The sequence below is a fragment of the Mercenaria mercenaria genome, chromosome 8 (genome assembly GCF_021730395.1).
Source record: "Mercenaria mercenaria strain notata chromosome 8, MADL_Memer_1, whole genome shotgun sequence".
NCBI classification, from domain to species: Eukaryota; Metazoa; Mollusca; class Bivalvia; order Venerida; family Veneridae; genus Mercenaria; species Mercenaria mercenaria.
In genome coordinates this window covers 37249711-37266702 of record NC_069368.1, presented here as the reverse complement: position 1 = coordinate 37266702, position 16992 = coordinate 37249711, and the positions used below count along the sequence as shown (strand labels likewise).

The 16992-nt window shown below is 38.2% G+C and overlaps 1 protein-coding gene across 2 annotated transcripts in view; it reads right to left on the bottom strand.

Moving 5' to 3' along the window:
• The window catches only part of LOC123566570 (regulator of G-protein signaling 9-binding protein B-like), an 80187-nt gene extending 71279 nt beyond the window's left edge, over window positions 1–8908 (bottom strand). The window contains exon 1 of one of the 2 annotated variants that reach the window (XM_045360799.2): window positions 8383–8908. The gene's annotated coding sequence lies outside the window, so the exon portion shown is untranslated. The remainder of the gene's footprint in view (window positions 1–8382) is intronic. The other variant, XM_045360800.2, reaches the window with a different exon arrangement.
• Between the last annotated feature and the right edge of the window lie 8084 nt (window positions 8909–16992).

Genomic DNA, 16992 nt, shown 5'->3' with positions numbered 1-16992 from the left:
TTAAAACTAATATCACGTACTTTGTCGTTTTTTATAATGGAATAATTACAAATAACGTCGAAAATCAGCTTGAAATGTGCGGATCTCGTTCACGATGGGCAATAAAGATCTTCCATAAAATCCGAATTGTTAGATGTTTCATTAAAATCTATATTGTACGTGAAAATCTCATCGAAACAGTGATGTTCTATAGACTCCTATTATGAAAACTTGCACGAGGTCCATAATTTTCAATCAGTTTACCAAATAATCAAGCATAGGGCTCTTTCCTTTTTCTTTGCATAATGTTCTAAGAATATTTGCAAGCTTTAAAAAAATCAGGGTTTAATCACATTCTACATTTCAGATATTTTATCTAACGTGCAGACATACATGTACCTTAAATTAAGGTATTAGATACCTAATAGTGTAACTCCTTTTGAAGAGTATTCAATTCCTACGATGAACCTACTTTTGACACATTTTCAGAAGGAAATTAATTCTTTATCCATGGCGCACATCATGGTTAGTTGGTCCTGCTGTGGTAATTGCACCTAATCAGTTCTTACATAATCGTGATAGCGCAGATAAATGGGTTGCATTTGTTTGGGGGGTTGGGGGGGGTACACTTATATAGTGGAATCTAGCTTTAATTTCAAAGGGGCATAGTCAAGCCATTGGACAATTTTTATTCTATAATTCCTTTTTTAGTAATCTTTTACTTTTTTTCAAATTATTATTGATTTATTGTAAAAATGAAAATTGATGATTTGAAAGCATTTCTTGAGTTCAAACGTTAATTTACAGGCAGAGTTATGAATCTTTGAAAATTACTGAGTTACATGCGTAAAAGTTTTATGTTTGCCTTACTCTTTAGATTATATATTGTGGAAGAAATTTAGGTAGGTTTTCCTTCTGTCCCAAGCCTATTTTTGAATAAAGCGACAAAATTTAAAACAGTCCCACAGGCCTCGACCCTAATTTTTCAATGTTGGAGTTAGAATTCTGTCTCATTAAATCTTTTTACTTGAGGCACCCTAGAAAAAAATTAACTGACAGTTTTATTTTGTGTTTTGCAATTGTTTACCAATAGTTTGACGTTTCTTTCAATGGAATTAATGGAATAATGAATTATCTGCAAACATTTTGGACCATCACTCTGAAATTTGTCTTTACTAGAGCTTGAGGAAATACGATAAATTTTACAAAATTTATAAAAAAAAACCGGCACTGTAAAAGTTGTTTAAAAATTGCAACACAGTGCAAAACAAGGTCAACTTTAAGAATATACCAAGCGAATGTCATTTTTTAAACATTCTATTAGGTTTCTTGCATACCAGACTGGGATTTCCGGTATTTTTACCGATGCTGGAAAAATCCATCTTACACCCCGGGGTGTAAGATGACTCTCGTGCTTTAAATGACGTATTACGAACTACATATATGTAGAAGATTTATGTAGTTATTTATATTTCATTTTGAAAAACGGAATAAAAATCCAATACCTTGACAGTTCCTCTTTGTTCCTGATAGTATATTTCTCGATTCAAAACACGTTATTTTGTCAAAAATTCATAACGTTACGCCGGAACTGATAAAACAAAACCGGAACTAAACATTGTTATTTGTCTTTGAAACGTCATGACGTCTTTCCTGTTTACGGACGTTGATTTCCCGCGCTTTGAAATAGTTCTAAAAAGAAAGCCGTTCAGCTGATTTTATTTTTATTATTATATCTTTATATCGGTATGCAAGAAAAAGATTCTGTCACTGGTTATAGGTGCAGATGGGAATATCCGGCTCTCGGGTAACTGTTTAGGCGGTAACTCGGTAGGAACCTCGTTACCGCCTAAACAGTTACCCTCGAGGCCGGAAATTCCCATCTGCACCTACAACCAGTGAAAGAATCTTATAATCTAATACCTTAAGTACGGTGTTCTCTCTATAACGTATTGACAAATACAATGTATCTAGTTTTACAAGTTTTGTTACAGGCAGCTTGGTACATTACTGTCAGACTTAATTCCACTGGTCATGCAAAAATGCTCCCTTTTTGACAAATACAACCACTTTTCAGAGTTTATCAAATTCATTTAGGTACAATGACTTCATTAGATGGAAACAACAATATTAACATGCCACACAAAATGAAATTATGTTCTTTCAATTAAAAAACGTAAATTGGTTCGTTTTGGCTTTCAGAACGGATAATACCATCTCTGGGTACATTTTGTCTTGCATGATTTTCACAAGTACTAATTAATACCCTGTCTGTTATCACTTTGGCATTCCGAAGAGAAGACTGCATTCAGTTTTATATTTATTTACTTAATTATTCTTATCTCATTATATACTTTTAAATGTACTCCTAGGACTGCTTTACTTTGATGACAATGTATAGAGATATCGTGTTACGTGAACGTGCTGGCTCTCAACATAAAATATCTTTTCAGCTAAACTCTGTTACAAACCGAATGAGATATCACTTGTGAAGTGATTTCTTCCTAACGGCGTTAAACAGATAGCACCTATAATTGTAGTGAAAGCTGTTAAATAGATAATGCTAGTTCTTGGCATTGAAAATGTACTTTGATTTAAACTGATAATCAGGAACTATGAACACTACCTACAGCAGCTGTTTTAGCTATTCCAGGTGATACGCAGTCATCAGGTACATCAAGTACATAGACTTACATGTTCTCATTAGTTGACTTGTAAGAAATAAGCTTTCTGATGGAATGATTACTTTCTCCCCGAGCAATAATCTTTTGAATTATTGATCCTTACAACAAACTGCACTGTTTTGATTTTACATTTTTATGATTGTTTTAATTATAAATTACCGATGAGAGCCATTTAGAGTACATTTTTTTGTATATGTGTTTAAACATAATTATAAGATAAGCCCCGACAGTATTTCCAGTCTGAAAAATGTATACTTTATAATATTACATAACAAATGACAAATGCATGCAGGCCTTGATTTGCATACACCCTGTGTCTAAAACAAACAGAAAATAGGAAGTATTTGCCATCTAAAATGAACTACACGTATTGGTAAAATACATACAATCTGTTTCACCAATTGACAAATGTAAAGTAATATTGTCGGCCGTATTGTGACTATATCATCCTAAATTATAACACCATGTGTAGCCTTTTCCATATGTTACATTTACTTCCTGACAAATAAAAATGTAGAATAATTTATCACACACGAACGAAAGAAACACATGCGCACCAGTTTTAATTGTCGCGTGTAAACATTTATTTATATTAAGTAACGCTCGTATGGAACCGCTTTTAATGACAATAATAGTTCTTATTCTTATCACGATATAGCTGATCAGTGTCTATGAAAACATTGACTAGTTTTGAGAACCAAGACCCGGTGCTTGATAAGGCTTCTGACCGCTTGGCATTACGTGCTTACCATGGGTGTCACGTGCAGAACTTCTGGAACGAGCTCAACATGGAAATGAATCGCAAATTCAACTACGGAAATCAAAAGCGCGAAGCACACAGCTCCTATAGGTCTGAGAACAGGTCGTCACCAGTGGAGTGGTCTACCTTCGATGACAGGTATCGCGGGCTAACACCTGCTATTGATTGCAATGTATGCTAGTATTTGACATTGAATGTCACTGGTGTAATGTAATCCCCATCTTATCTTAAAGTACAATATGCGGGCTGTCAGAACACTGGCTTTATGAACACATTTTATATTTTCTGCGCAAAATACAAATGTGATGCCGTCTCAGACTATAGATTGGAATTACCCAGTAATCGTAAAATAGGTAAAGGCGATGTTGCTATTTTGTGGCACAATTTAGACTAGATAATTGAGTAACGCCATTACCAGTGAACGACGATCAGGTATACTTACCTTGTTTCAAGATTATATAGACAAACTGTATAACACAGGTGACTTTAATACAAGTGTATTGTCAAACAGCACCAACTGTTTTTTTAATTTCTTTGTGATACAAACTGTGTTCCTGTAAACAAATTAGTCCTGTAGCGGGGTGAAGTAATCATTTGTATCATACAATGATTGTCAGGCTACTCTGATCGAACATATTTGTATACCAGTTGTTTAAAATATTGTGAAATCTTTGATGACAATTACCTACATAATATTAACAATGCCACGCAACTTGAGGATATAGAAAGTGAGCCAAAATTGAATTGGGAAAAGGTTACACATGTTGATATTTCTCAGTATAACTCTAGTTTGAACGATAACGAACAGTTACTACTGCTAGAATTCAGTGTTTTAGACTAGATTTGTCAATTTAATCAAAGCTATAACAAACGCGCCAGCAGGTCTTCCGATATTTTAGTACAAACAGTACCTTAAGCCGTACTGGAACAGAGATCTTCAAAAAGCGCATAGATACACGAAGGAATCAAAGCGCCGAAAGCACAGAAAGGTTGAAACCTTTCAATATGCTGTTAACAAATCATAATCTGAAGAAATACGTGTTGTTCTGGTAAGAAGTGTGTATGTAGCCTTCAATGTCACAGGAGTTGGTATTAAAGGCATGAAGGTAAATATTCGCCGGATATGCCTCCGTGGTCAACTCGAATGTAGTCCATATCAATATATAGCGCAATTTTCCTGCCTAGTAAAGGCCATTTTTATGCCAAATATAAGCTATATTGATGCGTGATTGTAAAGAGGATTGTCTGCTGATGATTTTAAGCTACGTTATATGCTTCAAAAAGTGAATCAAAACTGTTTGGTAAAATTAAAGTGAAAGTAGGTATTTCCTGATGTCTACCTACGCAATATTAGCGTTTTCATCACGTGTATCAGTCACATAACCATGGTTTCACTGCATTATCGTCAACTCCATAAGTAGTCATGTGCATCTCTTCAGATCTTTTTCTATACAAAGAGCTAGGTTTAACATGAAATCTAGTAGTAAAACATCTCCCTGATATCGATCTGGAATCTGAGCAGACGACATGAAGATTAAATTTCAATGAGAACAATAGAGGGTAGGTCAATTAAGGTCTGTGCACCCTGAACAATGAGAACAATGGAGGGTAGATCAACGCATCCTAGACAATTGATGAATAGGAAATGGGGGTTCTGCGCCACTATGAAATTTGACAACTTTTTGAACAATTTTCTAGGCATGTTCTCCAAATTTTAGTCGGTCACTGCGATCCGACGAAAAAGCAACCTCCGTTGGGCGCGCCCGTCGGTCAGGCCGTCGGTCCGACGAGGTTTGGATTTGACTGAAGTCTTGATCTGTAGATGATCCCTGTTTATATTAAAGTCAGTGCACCAATACTCATCCAATATATACAGGGAGAGGTAGTGGGGTGACATACAATTTTGCCTAAAAAATCTTTTCAATTTCTATTACCTAAAGCATACATTTATATTAATTAAAAGATAAATTACACTTTAATAAGTTCAGTAATTGAAGCCACAAACCATGGCACAGTCTAAATAACTTATGTCGAAAAGATTACTTTATGTAGACATGTCGGATAAAATTTAGTGGTAAAGCTGTATTAATTATGTAAACAATACATCTTAATAAATCACGACATACCGTATTATTTCACAGTACGTCGACATAAATACTCCTACGTAAACACATCATCCGGGTGTACCATAATACGTTTCCATACGTCATGTCATCCTACAGAATCTCGCCTAAACCATATAAACATCCCACCAGGATGTACGATATACGTTTCCATAGTAACCCTTCTTACCTTTGGTTTCTTGCTTCAACATCACAAGATTAGCTTCAACATCACAAGATTAACGTCCCTTGTGTTATATCACTGTATCTGTGACCGACACTGTCCAGAATGCTTTATTTTATGCGAAAATGTGATCGATCATCTGATGAACATTTACAGGACGAAAGTCAATGTGGAACTGTATCATAAACGTGCGAGAGATAACACGTGAGACTGTTCATGTTAGTTAATGAAAAGTGCAACACCCCTCACGCCCCATAGCACCGGCTTAAGTGGAATTCAAGTACATGTATTGTAAAAATGAATGTACATGTACTCCATGATCCCAAAGGACAAGAAAATATAACATAAATTATGATAGTTAATAAAATCCGTGAAGACCCTTTGGAAGCATAGAACGCAACCAAACAACAAAATAACAGACTCAGTACCGTCTGTATTATATTTTCAATATCATAATGGATAATCCGATGTGTTTGTGAAAACTACCTATATGGTCGTCATGTCACCTAAATTTGTGTTGGTGTGACTTAAACTTAAGATAGCAAACAACAGATTTCTTTTCAGAAATAAGACATACGTATGGAAACGTATATGGTATACCCGGATGATGTGTTTATGTAGGAGTATTTATGTCGACGTAGTGTGAAATAACACGGTATGTCGTGATTTATTAAGATGTATTGTCTACATAATTAATACAGCTTTACCACTAAATTTTATCCGACATATCTACATAAAGTAATCTTTTCGACATAAGTTATTTAGACTGTGACATGGTTTGTGGCTTCAATGGCTGAAATTAAAGTGTAATTTATTTTTTAATTAATATATATGTATGCTTTAGGTAATAGAAATTGAAAAGATTTTTGAAGCAAAATTGTATGTCACACCTCTACCTCCACCTGTATATATTGTATGAGTATTGGTGCACTGACTTTAATATGAACAGGGATCATCTACAGACCAAGACTTCAGTCAAATCCAAACCTCGTCGGACCGATGGCCTGACCGACGGACGCGCCCGACAGAGGATGCTTTTTCATCGGACCACAGTGACCGACTAAATATTGGAGAACATGCCTTGAAAAATGGTTCAAAAAGTTGTCAAACTTGCATGTGTTTTAGTTCCGTTATACTGTACTTTCACTGATTAAATTAATCATTTTTACTAACCTAGATGTGACAGTACTTAACCTTTAGCATGCTAGGTAAATTGTCGTCTGCTGCAAATGTCGTCTGCTAAAATTGTAAAGTTCATTCTATTTGCTTCAAAATTGGAAGAAATATTGTCAGAGTAGCAAACAGCTTGGAACCTGATCAGACGCCGATTTAATCGGTGTCTGATCTGGTTCCAAGCTGTTTGCAAAGGCTGTTAAATTCGCCTGCAGCAGGCTAAGGGTTAATTAGGCAATGTGTGTCATATTTGGTCGCATTCTGGAAATTTATATAGATGGCTCACAATCTTGAATTATAGACGGAAGTTCAGACCACCGGATGGTTCCCGTATTTTTACGATAATTAGTGACAGTCATTACTCACAGGCCATAATGTATACAGTTACAAGTTGCACATGTTTCTTTTTTCTTAAATTTCATAATATCTGTGTCCGGTCCGGTGAAAGTTGGTCGGGATGTCCAGCTGAGGCCTAGGAGGTTTCACGATGACTGAGACTGATGCATCTATTAAGTTTGAATGTTCTACAGTAGACCTTTTCAAATGATTTTCAAGTTACTGCATCATGTATGGAAATGATTTTCAATTTTCAGACCTCAACAACCTTGACCTTTGACCTACTGGTCCTATGACAAATCGGTGAGTCACCTTGGCGCGGGAAATTCAAATCACGGAAGGGTTCCGTGCTTGTTGATTGATACTCAAGAACTTTTTCGCTATTTTGTGAAAAAAACGAGCTGGATGGGCCCCCATTCCGTTTATATCCTGTAGTTCAGTAGGGACTATTAAACTGAGAAATGCAATAAAATTGGACAGTGTTCCTGCAGCGGGATCATTGCAGGCTGTTAAAAAAGTGCAAAATTGATGAGTTTGGCATGCTATTTTTATTGGAATATGTAAAACTTTCGTTTTGATAACTTTCTGTATTCTTGTATGAGGGTCCTGATCTTGGCATTTTTTAAAAGCACAAAACATGCACGCAATTTATAAAATGGCCACCCTGATTCTGCTCATTAAGGAAGTGCAATATTGCGACTCGCTACATGTAAGCCTGGCCGTGTCCAAAATTTTCGAATCTAAGTGTACTCTGCTACCTTAAAGCATAAAATTTGTTCGCCGACATTTTTTGAATGTATATTTTGTGTTTTTGTTATTGAAGCCGGTGTCAGGGTAGATATCTCCTCCCACCTTTTCACGTCATATTTCCGAAGATTTAAGTGTCTTAGTTAAAATTATACGATATCTTCAACCCATTTGAAGTTCCTACATGAATATTAATGTTTAATTTATTTGATCAAGTAAGTCTGACCAGAATTTTATTATATTTTTGGACTTTTTAATGTCTTCTTTTTCCTAACAATAGATTGCAGATACGGGTAAGGCTTAGAGCGTGACAACTATAAAATATTAGATCATAAAATAAGTCATCCCGATAAGCCTGATGAGTAAGGCTAATGTTATTCCATACTTTATATGCCATTATATTTTTCAAGTGCTTACCTGTTCATACGGTAGGTATATCCGATCCATTAATGCTTAGCATGTTTTAAAATCACAGTGCGCTGCTTGTTATATTCAGTTAATCAGCATCATTTTCAAAAATTTATCCTGATTTATGTTCACCACATGTACGATATTAACTTTTGTCTGGTTGCTGCTGAAAATCTGTCAATTTAATCTCCAGAAAATACGAATGTACTTCTGTCTTTACCTGTAATTAGGACATAGCTCAACCATATTTGATTTCGCTTTTAATTGTTCTGCATTTATCTAGTGCTCGTTCTTTTTTATAATCCGGAAACGGTTAATTCTATAATGCCTGACGGACACATACACTTCAGATATTCCTTCACGATAGTGAATACCTTTTATAATGAAAGACAAACTTCCACTTTATGCGTATTAATTTTTCCAATTTAACTGCGATAACAAAAGCGTTTTATCAGGAAAAATCGGTTCCGCAAACATTACAATGTAATGGTGCTGAATTGTGTCTGTTGTGAGTTTTAAAGGTAAGCGTTAGTCAGAACTCAGGTGATTTCACACGCTATAGAACATCGTGAGAAAACTATCGATTCCAGAGGTTTCATTGCTCTCTCATTTTTATAGCATATGATAAATATCTGTTCTGTAGTTGTTAATTATGAAAACTACACTCTTACATAGACAAGCCAAATTTTTCTTTTAAAGACCCACCCAAAGCTAGTGGCCCACTTTTTCCTGCCACATGTATTTCGTGAAAATCATTCTGATAATTACAGGTACAATACAGCTACACTTCAAGGTAACAGACCTGTGTTAAATTTAGGCACTCACTGAATTAATGTGTCTGCAAACATATTCAGATGTGGTTTAAACTGAACATTCGATAAATTGTTTAAATATTAAACACATTGTCTTGGCCTAACATGTGTCACTGGTTGATTGTAATTAGATACTTCTGTATAATTACCATCACGGAAATACTGTATTCTGCGGCGCGTCTTTCACTTCGTGAAAATCATTCTGATATTAACCTGGTGGCTCATTAATCTTTGCCAATATTTTCGGGCGTTTTCGTTACTTTAAAATAACCTATTTAGTTTACCAATGGCACGGTGGCGTACTGGTAAGCTATCCGACTTCCACATACATTACCATGGGTTCGGATTTTTGGAATTCAATGCCGATATTGCTTTTTCTTTGCATTATTTTATGAAACATATACTCTATAATATCTATGTCTCCTCTTCTTACCGAACACCAATCGATATAATACGTTATATCCAATAATGCCAAGACTATAACTTGTCACTAACTGAATAGACTCTAATCATCAGCATAAACAAATACATATCGCTATGATTGAATAAACATTTTATAATATTTATCAGTAATATATTTGTAGCACTAGGTTTCTGATGTGACATGATATGAAATATTGTAAATTATTGGGTCTTGGTTTCTTTATTTAAATGCCATGGACAACTAATGTAGTTTTATGCAAAATCAATACGAGCATTAACAGGAAATGATGGCAGCTATAGTGCGAGGCGTGTGTTATTTATTAAGTAGAAATTTCGTATGGAGATGCATCGGAATAATAGTGCTTCCATTGTGCCCATCTGTACACTGCGTGCAAAACTTTAAAACTTTGCAATCAAATAACATAGCTTCTATAATCCGTAATTCTCCTTAAAGGTCCATAATGCTTTAACATTTTATCTTAAAAACAGAAGAAACAACTTTCCAAATAGAAGTTATGCGTACTTACATGGGTAGAAAAGCACTAGTTTTAATATTGCACATGAACTGTGATAGTCAGAGCCATAAAGGGAGGTAATAAAAACAATAGATTCAATAAAACAGTCTAGTATATTCAACAATATTCAAACATTTTGCAAGTGTTGAAGAAAGTAATTATCAGAAATAGGATTTAACAAGAAATTAATGTATTTTATATTCATAACGGAAATTGTTGCAGCCACATTTTATACAAAGGCATTATGAGCCTTTAACATTATCTTTCCGCAGTTATGGACAAACATTGCTTTGCTTTAGGCTGTTGTTGGCCATACACATTATTAAAGGTATGTCGTAGTACTGATTATGGGTGTAGAGGTACTGGTCATAAGTGTCGTAGTATTAACTTTGGGTGCAATAGTGACTTACCGTAGTGCTGATCAGGCTGGTGGTGGTATTGATCTAGTGACTTACCGTAGTGCTGATCAGGCTGGTGGTGGTATTGATCTAGTGACTTACCGTAGTGCTGATGAGGCTGGTGGTGGTATTGATCTAGTGACTTACCGTAGTGCTGATCAGGCTGTTGTTGGTATTGATCTAGTGACTGACCGTAGTGCTGATCAAGCTGGTGGTGGTATTGATCTAGTGACTGACCGTAGTGCTGATCAAGCTGGTGGTGGTATTCATCTAGTGACTGACCGTAGTGCTGATCAAGCTGGTGGTGGTATTGATCTAGTGACTTACCGTAGTGCTGATCAAGCTGGTGGTGGTATTGATCTAGTGACTTACCGTAGTGCTGATCAAGCTGGTGGTGGTATTGATCTAGTGACTGACCGTAGTGCTGATCAGGCTGGTGGTGGTATTGATCTAGTGACTTACCGTAGTGCTGATCAGGCTGGTGGTGGTATTGATCTAGTGACTTACCGTAGTGCTGATCAAGCTGGTGGTGGTATTGATCTAGTGACTGACAGTAGTGTTGATCAAGCTGGTGGTGGTATTGATCTAGTGACTGACCGTAGTGCTGATCAAGCTGGTGGTGGTATTGATCTAGTGACTGACCGAAGTGCTGATCAAGCTGGTGGTGGTATTGATCTAGTGACTGACCGTAGTGCTGATCAAGCTGGTGGTGGTATTGATCTAGTGACTTACCGTAGTGCTGATCAAGCTGGTGGTGGTATTGATCAAATAGGTTTATGGATCTGACAGTACGTGTGGTACACGACGTCAGATCATAGGCATAATAGAACCAATCAAGAGTGTGGTACATGACGTTAGATCATAGGTATGATAGAAATGATCAAGAGTGTGGTACACGACGTCAGATCATAGGAATGATAGAACCGATCAAGAGTGTGGTACACGACGTCAGATCATAGGTATGATAGAACTGATCAAGAATGTGGTACATGACGTCAGATCATAGGAATGATAGAACCGATCAAGAGTGTGGTACACGACGTCAGATCATAGGCATGATAGAACCGATCAAGAGTGTGGTACACGACGTCAGATCATAGGTATGATAGAACTGATCAAGAGTGTGGTACACGACGTCAGGTCATAGGTATGATAGAACCGATCAAGAGTGTGTTACATGACGTCAGATCATAGGTATGATAGAACCGATCAAGAGTGTGGTACACGACGTCAGATCATAGGCATGATAGAACCGATCAAGAGTGTGGTACACGACGTCAGATCATAGGCATGATAGAACCGATCAAGAGTGTGGTACACGACGTCAGATCATAGGCATGATAGAACCGATCAAGAGTGTGGTACACGACGTCAGATCATAGGTATGATAGAACTGATCAAGAGTGTGGTACACGACGTCAGATCATAGGTATGATAGAACCGATCAAGAGTGTGGTACACGACGTCAGGTCATAGGTATGATAGAACTGATCAAGAGTGTGGTACACGACGTCAGATCATAGGTATGATAGAACCGATCAAGAGTGTGGTACACGACGTCAGATCATAGGCATGATAGAACCGATCAAGAGTGTGGTACACGACGTCAGATCATAGGCATGATAGAACCGATCAAGAGTGTGGTACACGACGTCAGGTCATAGGTATGATAGAGCCGATCAAGAGTGTGGTACACGACGTCAGGTCATAGGTATGATAGAGCTGATCAAGAGTGTGGTACACGACGTCAGGTCATAGGTATGATAGAGCTGATCAAGAGTGTGGTACACGACGTCAGGTCATAGGTATGATAGAACTGATCAAGAGTGTGGTACACGACGTCAGATCATAGGTATGATAGAACTGATCAAGAGTGTGGTACACGACGTCAGGTCATTAGGTATGATAGAACTGATCAAGAGTGTGGTACACGACGTCAGGTCATAGGTATGATAGAACTGATCAAGAGTGTGGTACACGACGTCAGGTCATAGGTATGATAGAACTGATCAAGAGTGTGGTACACGACGTCAGGTCATAGGTATGATAGAACTGATCAAGAGTGTGGTACACGACGTCAGGTCATAGGTATGATAGAACTGATCAAGAGTGTGGTACACGACGTCAGGTCATTAGGTATGATAGAACTGATCAAGAGTGTGGTACACGACGTCAGGTCATAGGTATGATAGAACCGATCAAGAGTGTGGTACACGACGTCAGGTCATTAGGTATGATAGAACTGATCAAGAGTGTGGTACACGACGTCAGATCATAGGTATGATAGAACTGATCAAGAGTGTGGTACACGACGTCAGGTCATTAGGTATGATAGAACTGATCAAGAGTGTGGTACACGACGTCAGATCATAGGTATGATAGAACTGATCAAGAGTGTGGTACACGACGTCAGGTCATAGGTATGATAGAACTGATCAAGAATGTGGTACACGACGTCAGGTCATAGGTATGATAGAACTGATCAAGAATGTGGTACACGACGTCAGGTCATAGGTATGATAGAACCGATCAAGAATGTGGTACACGACGTCAGATCATAGGTATGATAGAACCGATCAAGAGTGTGGTACACGACGTCAGGTCATAGGCATGATAGAACTGATCAAGAATGTGGTACACGACGTCAGATCATAGGCATGATAGAACTGATCAAGAATGTGGTACACGACGTCAGGTCATAGGTATGATAGAACCGATCAAGAATGTGGTACACGACGTCAGATCATAGGTATGATAGAACTGATCAAGACTGTGGTACACGACGTCAGGTCATTAGGTATGATAGAACCGACCAAGAATGTGGTACACGACGTCAGATCATAGGTATGATAGAACCGATCAAGAGTATGGTACACGACGTCAGGTCATAGGTATGATAGAACTGATCAAGAATGTGGTACACGACGTCAGATCATAGGTATGATAGAACTGATCAAGAATGTGGTACACGACGTCAGGTCATAGGCATGATAGAACTGATCAAGAGTGTGGTACACGACGTAAGAGTGTGGTACACGACGTCAGATCATAGGTATGATAGAACTGATCAAGAATGTGGTACACGACGTCAGGTCATAGGTATGATAGAACCGATCAAGAGTGTGGTACACGACGTCAGGTCATAGGTATGATAGAACCGATCAAGAGTGTGGTACACGACGTCAGGTCATAGGTATGATAGAACCGATCAAGAGTGTGGTACACGACGTCAGATCATAGGTATGATAGAACCGATCAAGAGTGTGGTACACGACGTCAGGTCATAGGTATGATAGAACCGATGAAGAGTGTGGTACACGACGTCAGATCATAGGTATGATAGAACCGATCAAGAGTGTGGTACACGACGTCAGGTCATAGGTATGATAGAACCGATCAAGAGTGTGGTACACGACGTCAGGTCATAGGTATGATAGAACCGATCAAGAGTGTGGTACACGACGTCAGGTCATAGGTATGATAGAACTGATCAAGAGTGTGGTACACGACGTCAGATCATAGGTATGATAGAACCGATCAAGAATGTGGTACACGACGTCAGGTCATAGGTATGATAGAACCGATCAAGAGTGTGGTACACGACGTCAGATCATAGGCATGATAGAACCGATCAAGAGTGTGGTACACGACGTCAGATCATAGGTATGATAGAACTGATCAAGAGTGTGGTACACGACGTCAGATCATAGGTATGATAGAACTGATCAAGAGTGTGGTACACGACGTCAGATCATAGGTATGATAGAACTGATCAAGAGTGTGGTACACGACGTCAGGTCATAGGTATGATAGAACCGATCAAGAGTGTGGTACACGACGTCAGATCATAGGCATGATAGAACTGATCAAGAATGTGGTACACGACGTCAGGTCATAGGTATGATAGAACTGATCAAGAATGTGGTACACGACGTTAGAGTGTGGTACACGACGTCAGATCATAGGCATGATAGAACCGATCAAGAGTGTGGTACACGACGTCAGGTCATAGGTATGATAGAACCGATCAAGAGTGTGGTACACGACGTCAGGTCATAGGTATGATAGAACCGATCAAGAGTGTGTTACACGACGTCAGATCATAGGTATGATAGAACTGATCAAGAGTGTGGTACACGACGTCAGGTCATAGGTATGATAGAACTGATCAAGAGTGTGGTACACGACGTCAGGTCATAGGTATGATAGAACCGATCAAGAGTGTGGTACACGACGTCAGATCATAGGTATGATAGAACTGATCAAGAGTGTGGTACACGACGTCAGGTCATAGGTATGATAGAACTGATCAAGAGTGTGGTACACGACGTCAGATCATAGGTATGATAGAACTGATCAAGAGTGTGGTACACGACGTCAGGTCATAGGTATGATAGAACTGATCAAGAGTGTGGTACACGACGTCAGATCATAGGTATGATAGAACTGATCAAGAGTGTGGTAGTATTGACCCTGGATGTGGCAGCATTGATAGCACTGACAAAGGATGCGTTACATATAATACGGATCCGATGTGTGGTAGCTGAAGTACTGACCATGCACGTAATAGCATGTAGTGCGATTTAAATGAACAGATCACGGATGTTGTAGAACTGGTCAAGTGTATAGTAACACTGACATGTGTGTGGTAGCAATGTGCATTGGTGTGGTAGCACTGACTATGTGTGTGGTAGCACTGTGCATTGGTGTGGTAGCACTGACTATGTGTGTGGTAACACTGACCATGGGCGTGGCAGTACTGATCGCAGATACGGAAGAACTGACCATGTGTGTAGTAGTACTGACTAAGTGTGTAGTTGAACTGACCATGTATGTAGTAGCACTGACCAAGTGTGTAGTTGAACTGACCATGTGTGTAGTAGCACTGACCAAGTGTGTAGTTGAACTGACCAAGTGTGTAGTAGCACTGACCAAGTGTGTAGTTGAACTGACCAAGTGTGTAGTAGCACTGACCAAGTGTGTAGTTGAACTGACCAAGTGTGTAGTAGCATCTCTACTATATAAGTTGGAATGCTCGAGGCGTGTTACAGATAGTGATACTTAAGAGGATATGTCTGTGTGGTAACTAAATGAAAATGTAAAATACAAATTTTATTGTGGCGCCCCTGTTACGTTATCGGTCTTAAATTTGAAAAGTCATGACCTCTGAAACTTACGTGACGTGAAACAGAATGAATTGACTAAAATACCTTATCTGTAATAATATTAAACTTGTTTTCGAAAATATTTTTACACCATGATGTAGTCTGGCTACCGAATGAGTAATATTTTTCTTATTTTTTTCTTAAAAAATCATTTCTCCTATGTATTCTGACCATTTTTTTTTTGGCTCTGATTATCTACCTTTAAATAGCCTCAGGAGTTATATCCTGTAACCAAAACATAGGGTCTGACCATGATGCTGAAATATTGTTGTCTGAAAATACCGTATCTGAAAATGTTAATGTAACCGTCGATTTTGGTGGATATGCTACGCACAAGTATTCACAGTGTATATGCATATCGGATCCCTCTCTGTGGAAAATGAGAAAACGGATCCCTCTCTGTTCGCGCACAGGTCACTCTTCGTGGTAAACAATGAACTCCAGCGTCAGTGAGCTCTGGAAATTGAAATTTTCGTCCTAAACACATTTTTATGCATAAAAAACATATGAACCACGGAATGACGTAGCTATATACCATTGCTTTTTTATCGTTACATTTGTTTTTATCAGTTGACACAAGTCCAAACGAAAATGGAATGTAGCCGGAGGTACTGGCTTGGATGAATATCGTGCGATGTTTATGAAACTTAAATACGGCTTTCCTTGAATATAACAAGTATCTAATACCTTAGATGTGAAGCCGTTGATGCCATCGTATTTGTAAATACACAATATGTGGTTATTTTCATCATAGTTCCTTAAAAACGCTCTACTTTCGATTTCGTTAATGCACGGGATCCCTCTCAGTCGGCTCAATTTTGCCTCACAGGATCCCTCTTGACTCTCTGCTTACGGGGACATAATTGACATAAAATTATCGGAAATGGGGTTTCGCCACGGGAATGGAGTTGCTCGTATACATCATAATGTCAAACCTTTCTGTCACGTTTTTGACTGCACATTAAGTTTGCGCCTACATATTTACTTATAACTGTATCGTTTCAATGGAAAATATTGCCTGAATTATTTGAAGAAGAATGAGACCATGATTTGGATTCTAATATTCCATGGTTATGGGGTGCTGCAAGTGAAATTTCTCTGCATGTCTGGATACTCTTCTGTCGGAGTATTGTTGTTGCAAGAATTAAGATGTCTTCCTGATGAAATGTTACTACACAGGTCACACGCATACAAAACAGCAATAATCAGGGAGAGAGCAGATCTACGTATCGCAGCGTTATGAGTTCGATCCTCGGGTGACGCGCATGGTCTCCGCTATGAAAAAAGACATTGAGTCTAAAATCAT